Genomic DNA, 8,566 nt, shown 5'->3' on the forward strand with positions numbered 1-8,566 from the left:
CCCCCACAGTGATGGACTACAAGTTCCAGCATGAACCCTGAGATCTATGGGTGTGTCCCTCCCCCCAAAATTGAAGGAGTACAAGTCCCATCATGAACCCCTGATATCTAAGGCTGTGACCCCCCCCCCCACAGTGATGGACTACAAGTCCCAGCATGAACCCCTGAGATCTATGCATGTGTCCGTCCCCCCAAAATTTAAGGACTACAAGTCCCAGCATGAACCCTGAGATCTAAGGCTGTGACCTCCCCCCCCCACAGTGATGGACTACAAGTCCCAGCATGAACCCCTGAGATCTATGCGTGTGTCCCTCCCCCCAAAATTGAAGGACTACAAGTCCCAGCATGAACCCCTGATATAATTTAAATTGCTGTGTGTTCCCCACACTCACTGTCACATACAGCCCCGCCTTCTGGTCCAGGGACTTTGATGGACAGACCACTCGTCCAATCCCGGGTCAGGTGATGTGTATCAAAGTTCCCCAGCCAGGAGATGGAGCTGTATGTGACGGCGAGTGGCGGGAGCACACAGCAATTGAAATGAAAGCTGTTCCAGTGGTGTTCCTCGGCGCTCTGATCATCCAGCAGGCAATCCTCTTCTCTTTTCCCCTGCACAGGCATGCTGCATTGGTGGGCGCAGGTGAAGTGGCATTGATGGACACAGGTGAAGCATCATTGGTGGACACAGGTGAAGTGGCAATGGAGGACACAGGTGAAGCGGCATTAGTGGACACAGGTAAAGTGGCATTGATGGACACAGGTGAAGCGGCATTCATGGACACGGGTGAAGAGGCGTTGATGGACACAGGTGAAGCGGCATTCATGGACACAGGTGAACAGGTGAAGCGCCATTGGTGGACACAGGTGAAGCAGCACTAGTGGACACAGGTAAAGCGGCATTGATGGACACAGGTAAAGCAGCACTGATGGACACAGGTAAAGTGGCATTGGTGGACACAGGTGAAGCGGCATTCATGGACACAGGTGAAGCGGTGTTGATGGACACAGGTGAAGCGGCGTTGATGGATACAGGTAAAGCGGCATTGGTGGACACAGGTAAAGCGGCATTTGTGGACACAGGTGATGTAGCATTGGTGGACACAGGTAAAGCGGCATTGGTTGACACAGGTAAAGCGACATTGGTGGACACAGGTGATGTAGCATTGGTGGACACAGGTAAAGCGGCATTGGTGGACACAGGTGATGTAGCATTGGTGGACACAGGTGAAGCGGCATTGGTTGACACAGGTAAAGCGACATTGGTGGACACAGGTAAAGCGACATTGGTGGACACAGGTAAAGCGGCATTGGTGGACACAGGTAAAGCGGCATTGGTGGACACAGGTAAAGCGGCATTGGTGGACACAGGTAAAGCGGCATTGGTGGACACAGGTAAAGCGGCATTGGTGGACACAGGTAAAGCGGCATTGGTGGACAGAGGTGAAGCGGCATTGATGGACACAGGTAAAAAAAGCACTGATAGGCACGGATAAAGTTGTTGATAATATTTATTTTTGTAACTTAATTCTGCATAAAACATGTAAGTGTAATTTCATTAGATCATTTATGAGGGTGTGTTTAGGGGCGGAATTATGGGTGGGGCAGTGTAGGGGTTGGGCGGGGCAACTGGTGGTGAATAAGTGCCCGTTCACACAGGGGCGACGTGACTTGCAGCGCGTCTCACAGACGCGACCTGCACACGATTTCAGCGGCGACTTGCAAAATGACTTCTGTATAGAAGTCAATGCAAGTCGCCTGAAGTCGCCCCGAAAATACTACAGGAACCTTTTTCTAAGTCGGAGCGACTTGAGTCGCTCCTATTAGAACGGTTCCGTAGTACAGAACGGAGCGCGACTTGTCAGGCGGCTAAGTCGCCTGACAAGTCGCGGTAGTGTGAACCGGCACTAACCCTTGAGGCCTGGCTAGTAGCTCAGGACTTGAAATTTTGAGCCCTGGATATACAACTATATAGATCAGACCAAATGAGGGACACATGAGGAGGAATGAGGGACAGAGGGACATTGCTTCAAATCAGGGACAGTCCCTCGAAGTCAGGGACAGTTGGGAGCTATGTGACAGGAGGGAGGGGCTGGGAGCACCGGCGGGGAACCTGAAAAGAGGAGGATGGGGGTTGCTCTGTGCAAAACTGATGCAAAGAGCAGGTAAGTATAAAAAAGGTAAGTATAAAAAAACGGTGCCTTTAATATCACTTTAATACAATTTTTACTTTTGTGACCTAAGTAAGCATCGAAACACAGAATACTCTCTGCTATGATTTGTCCCACCTATGTTTTTTTTCAGTTGTTGTATTGAATGGTATTTGGTTACTGTTGTTCTGTAGTATACTGCCATCTAGTGGGTGTTTAGGACCACTATAACTTACTTGGTATGTGATTTCATATCTCCCTCTGTTCTCTGATCCTGTTTAGTGCTAGTTAGTTCAGTCCCAGGTAGACCCTCCTCATTTCTCCCGTATTCTCTCGGTCAATGTTAATTTTTGCAAAGACAAAGCTTAGGAAAATCACTGCCTTCTTTCACTTCAAATAAATTTAAAAAACATCCCCTGCAGTGCAATTATCCAAACTAAAATTATGTTTGATCCAACTTTTGTGCTTATTGAGCTGCCTGTGGATGGTGCCAAGTCAGTAGGTGACCATACTGCCTGGATAGATTGGGTCTATAGAGTTATGTCAATGAATAAAGTGGCATTTAAAACAGAGTGACAAAGGGCTGCCGGTTGGGCATCAGGGCCAATCTTAGGGTCAAAAGATTTTGTGCCCCCAGATCATTGTGCCAAGTGACAGAGAATATTCATACTGTGCAATCATTAGCAAATCCTGTAGATACCACTTCCCCAAAGGATGTCCGTGTATGAGACACTGAAACAAGACTATATATGTCACCATATCACTGTATGAGGTAACACACAATGACACAACCCAACGCCCCCGTGCTCTGTGACTACAGACATGCAAACATCAAACGTTCCTCTCAGATGACTTGGTCAGGTCCCTAAAATTATACAATTTCTGTTTTCCTTTCTGAACTCTTCAAAATTACTTTCCTGGACACAATTCACTCTGCCCTTGGTTTGCAATTCATGTACATTATGTAGCCAGTGTGTGTGGCTCGGTGTGTACATTATGTAGCCAGTGTGTGTGTGTGTGTGTGTGTGGCTCAGTGTGTAAATTATGTAGGCAGTGTGTGTGTGTGTGTGTGTGTGGCTCAGTGTGTAAATTATGTAGGCAATGTGTGTGGCTCAGTGTGTACATTATATAGGCAGTGTGTGTGGCTCAGTGTGTAAATTATGTAGGCAGTGTGTGTGGCTCAGTGTGTACATTATATAGGCAGTGTGTGTGGCTCAGTGTGTACATTATATAGGCAGTGTGTGTGGCTCAGTGTGTAAATTATGTAGGCAATGTGTGTGGCTCAGTGTGTACATTATATAGGCAGTGTGTGTGGCTCAGTGTGTAAATTATGTAGGCAGTGTGTGTGGCTCAGTGTGTACATTATATAGGCAGTGTGTGTGGCTCAGTGTGTACATTATATAGGCAGTGTGTATGGCTCAGTGTGTATGTTATGTAGGCAGTGTGTATGTTATGTGGGCAGTGTGTGTGGCTCAGTGTGTACATTATATAGGCAGTGTGTGTGGCTCAGTGTGTACATTATATAGGCAGTGTGTATGGCTCAGTGTGTACGTTATGTAGGCAGTGTGTATGGCTCAGTGTGTACGTTATGTAGGCAGTGTGTGTGGCTCAGTGTGTACATTATGTTGGCAGTGTGTGTGGCTCAGTGTGTACATTATTTCGGCAGTGTGTGTGGCTCAGTGTGTAAATTATGGAGGTAGGCAGTGTGTGTGGCTCCGTGTGTACATTATGTAGGCAGTGTGTATGGCTCAGTGTGTATGTTATGTAGGCAGTGTGTGTGGCTCAGTGTGTACATTATGTAGGCAGTGTGTGGCTCAGTGTTTACATTATGTAGACAATGTGTGTGGCTCAGTGTGTACATTATGTTGGCAGTGTGTGTGGCTCAGTGTGTACATTATGTTGGCAGTGTCTGTGGTTCAGTGTGTACATTATTTCTATAGTGTGTGTGGCTCAGTGTGTAAATTATGTAGGTATGCAGTGTGTGTGGCTCAGTGAGTATATTATGTGGCCAGTGTGTGTGGCTCAGTGTGTACATTATGTAGCCAGTGTGTGTGGCTCAGTGTGTACATTATGTAGCCAGTGTGTGTGGCTCAGTGTGTACATTATGTAGGCAGTGTGTATGGCTCAGTGTGTATGTTATGTAGGCAGTGTGTATGGCTCAGTGTGTACATTATGTAGGCAGTATGTATGGCTCAGTGTGTACGTTTTGTAGGCAGTGTGTGGCTCAGTGTTTACATTATGTATACAATGTGTGTGGCTCAGTGTGTACATTATGTTGGCAGTGTGTGTGGCTCAGTGTGTACATTATTTCGGCAGTGTGTGTGGCTCAGTGTGTAAATTATGTAGGTATGCAGTGTGTGTGGCTCAGTGTGTAAATTATGTAGGTATGCAGTGTGTGTGGCTCAGTGAGTATATTATGTAGCCAGTGTGTGTGGCTCAGTGTGTACATTATGTAGCCAGTGTGTGTGGCTCAGTGTGTACATTATGTAGGCAGTGTGTGTGGCTCAGTGTGCACATTATGTAGCCAGTGTGTGGCTCAGTGTGTATGTTATGTAGACAGTGTGTGTGGCTCAGTGTGTAAATTATGTAGGTAGGCAGTGTGTATGGCTCAGTGTGTACATTATGTAGCCAGTGTGTATGACTCAATGTGCATATTATGGTGAGACTGTGAGTGGCTCAGTGTGTACATTATGTAGGTAGTATGGATGAGCCGAACACCCCCCGGTTCGGTTTGCGGCAGAACATGTGTACAGGCAAAAAATGTGTGTGAACCCCATTAAAGTCTATGGGACTTGAATGTGAAAAATCAAAAGTGCTAATTATAAAGGCTTCTATGCAAGTTATTGTCATACAAAGTGTTTGGGGCCCCGGCTCCTGCCCCAGGGGACATGGATCAATGCTGGGATGATCCCCGCAGCTGCAGGCATCATCCCGCTACTGTTTTTTAGAGCCGGCGATTGGCTTTTACAGCCATAACAACCAATGCGGCTAAAAGCCGCTCGGCTGTTATACTGGAGGAGCGGGAGGGGACACCCCCCCCTTCCCGCTGCTTCCTGCCGCTCTTACCGGGGCTCCTGTTCCATCGGAGCCCCGATCAACAAACCGTCGCTTCTGGCGGCTAGGAACAGACTGGAATGATGCCGTAACCGGCTTCATTCCAGTCTCCTGATTGTAAACACGGAAGCGACGTCATGACGTCACTTCCCGTTTTACTCGGCTGCCAATGGCGCCGGTTTAAAAAAAAAATATATAGTATTCAGAATCACCGAAAACGGCGATCTGAATACTTTGAAGTGTAAAGGAGGGATTTGTGGTCTTTTAGACCCCCCAATCCCTCCATAAAGAGTACCTGTCACCACTTATTACTGTCACGATTGATGTTTACATTCCTTGACAGTAGGGATGAGCCGAACACCCCCCGGTTCGGTTCGCACCAGAACTTTCGAACAGACCCCGCGTTCGTAACGAACGTTAGAACCCCATTGAAGTCTATGGGACTCGAACGTTCGAAATGGAAAGTGCTAATTTTAACGGCTGATATGCAAGATACTGTCCTAAAAAGGGTTTGGGGACCTGGCTCCTGCCTCAGGGGACATGGGTCAATGCAATAAAAAGTTTTAAAAGCGGCCGTTTTGGCGGGAACACTGATTTTAATGACGATTAAAGTGAAAAAAAAAAATGAAATATTCCTTTAAATATGGTGCCTGGGGGGTGTCTGTAGTATGCCTGTGAAGTGCCACGTGTTTCCCGTGTTTAGAACAGTCCCTGCACAAAATTACATTTAATGGAAATAACGTCATTTAAAACTGCTTGCGGTTTTAATGTTATATCTGGTTCCTGCAATATGGTTGAAAATCATTCAGAAAAATGGCATGGGTAGCCCTCCCTGCCCATTACCAGCCTATTTGGGTCTTGTACGCATATTAAGGGGAACCCCATACCCATATTAAAAAAAGGAAATGTGTGTGGCCCCCCGGCCCTATATACTCAGAACAGCAGTATACAGGCGGTGCAAACAAGACAGGGACTGTGTAGGTTTGTTGTGTTAAGTTGAATCTGTTTGTAATTTTCAACTGGTACATTTTTAAAGTGTAGCTCCAGTCAAAAAAACTATTTTTAAGCTTTTTGGAAAACATAGGGAAGGGTTATCACCCCTGTATAATTTGTTTTGTCGTCCATCTTTTTTCATCTCACTTGCTGTTGTCTCCTTCCGTTTGCAAGTAGGAGATGTTTGTAAATTGGATGTTTGAAAGTAGGGGCCTGCCCTATATGCTCTGCAGAAATGGCGGAACAAGGTGTTGGTTTTGTCACAACATTGTAAGCCCTCAAAGTGACTCTTGGTGGGCGCTGGAGCGCCCTGCTGTGAACGATTATATCAAGAATTGTAATTACATGCCATTGTTGAACAGTGGTAGAAAAATTGACCTTTGGTGGTTGTGGTGCTGGTGCCACAACACTATAAGTCCTCACCGTTACTCTGGGTGGGCACAGGAAGGGGCCCTCCTGTGAAATATTATATCAAGAATTGTAATTACATGTCCCTGTTAAACAGGGGCAGAAAAATTGTGCCTTAGGCACTGGTGCTGGTGCCATCACACTGCAACCTCTGCCATATACTGTAGTTTTATTGCAGGAATTAGCCCTGCTGCAAAGCATTGCATCAAAAATTGTACTTAAACGCCCCTGTTAAACAGGGGCAGAAAAATTGGGCTGATGGCATCAACCAGAACCAGAAATGTTCTTCCAACATATCAGCGGAGGAGGAAGAGGATAGACAATCAACATAACAGGACAGTCACTCAGCATCAGCATAGGCAGTCTTGAAGGGATGTGGTATTTCAAAAAAAATTATTCGGTTACATCAGCTTCAGGTGCTTGGTAGCTGTGGGTGATCCAAGACTGATTCATCTTGATGAAGGTCAGTCGATCAACTGATTCGGTGGACAGGCGCACCCTGTGATCGGTAACGAAGCCACCAGCAGCACTGAAGGTGCGTTCCGAAAGAACGCTGGATGCAGGACAGGCCAGTAGCTCAATTGCATACTGTGCAAGCTCTGGCCAGTGATCCATCCTCAAGACCCAGTAAGCCAGAGGATTTTCAGTGGGAAAGGTGTCCAAGTCTGACCTTGCCCCTAGGTATTCCTGCACCATGTAAATTAGACGCTGGCGATGGGTGCTGGAACCAATCATACCTTGGGGCTGCGGACTAAAAAATTGTCTGAAAGCATCAGTCAGACGGCCACCTTCTCCACCGCTCCTTCTGACTGATGCCTCAGCAACACGTTGTCCAGGACCAGGAGTTTGTGACCTCCCAGTCTCTGGGAACGCGTTGCACAGAGCTTTCTGCAAGGCCTCCCGGAGATGTCTCATCCTCTGCTCCCTCTGCGATGGCAAGATAAGGTCGGCAACCTTACCCTTGTACCGTGGATCAAGGAGAGTGGCCAGCCAGTAATGGTCCCTCTCCTTGATCCGAAGAATACGAGGATCCTTCCGCAGGCTTTGCAGGATCAGGGAGGCCATGCAGCGTAGGTTAGCTGAGGCATTCGGTCCGGAGTCCTCTGGGTCACTAAGGACAACATGATCCGCAGCTACCTCCTCCCAGCCACGTACAAGTCCACGTGTTTCTTGGGACTGTAAATCATCCCTATAAGACTGCTGCTGCTGATGCTGAGTGCCAGCCTCCACCTCCATGCTGACACAATCATCCTCCTCCTCCTCTTCCTCCTCCTCACACTCTTCCTGTGTGATGGGTGGCACAGCAGGAACACTGTCTGGATAAAGGGGGCCTTGAGAGGCAAGGAAGTCCTCCTCTTCCTGCCTCTGTTCTGCCTCAAGTGCCCTGTCCATTATTCCACGCAGCGTATGCTCCAAGAGGTGGACAAGAGGTACAGTGTCACTGATGCATGCACTGTCACTGCTCACCATCCTTGTGGCCTCCTCAAACGGTGACAGGACAGTGCATGCATCCCTGATCATGCCCCACTGGCGTGGTGAGAAAAAACCAAGCTCCCCTGACCCTGTCCTGGTGCCGTAGTCGCACAGGTACTCATTGATGGCCCTCTGCTGCGTGTGCAGCCGCTGCAGCATGGCCAATGTTGAGTTCCATCTGGTGGGCATGTCACATATAAGGCGGTTCTTGGGCAGGTTCAACTCCTTTTGGAGCTCAGCCAGCCGAGCACAGGCATTAAATGATCGGCGGAAATGCACACAGACTCTCCTGGCCTGTTTCAGGACATCCTGTAAGCCGGGGTACCTGCCCAAGAACCGCTGCACCACCAGGTTAAGGACGTGAGCTACACAGGGCACATGGGTCAGTTGTCCCTGTCGGAGGGCGGAGAGGAGGTTGGTGCCATTGTCGCAAACCACCATTCCTGGCTTAAGCTGGCGTGGCGTCAACCACCTCTCGGCCTGCTCCTGCAG

Source organism: Lithobates pipiens, unplaced genomic scaffold (genome assembly GCF_037356315.1).
Source record: "Lithobates pipiens isolate NorthernLeopardFrog02 unplaced genomic scaffold, aLitPip1_a1.2 Scaffold_23, whole genome shotgun sequence".
Taxonomy (NCBI): Eukaryota; Metazoa; Chordata; class Amphibia; order Anura; family Ranidae; genus Lithobates; species Lithobates pipiens.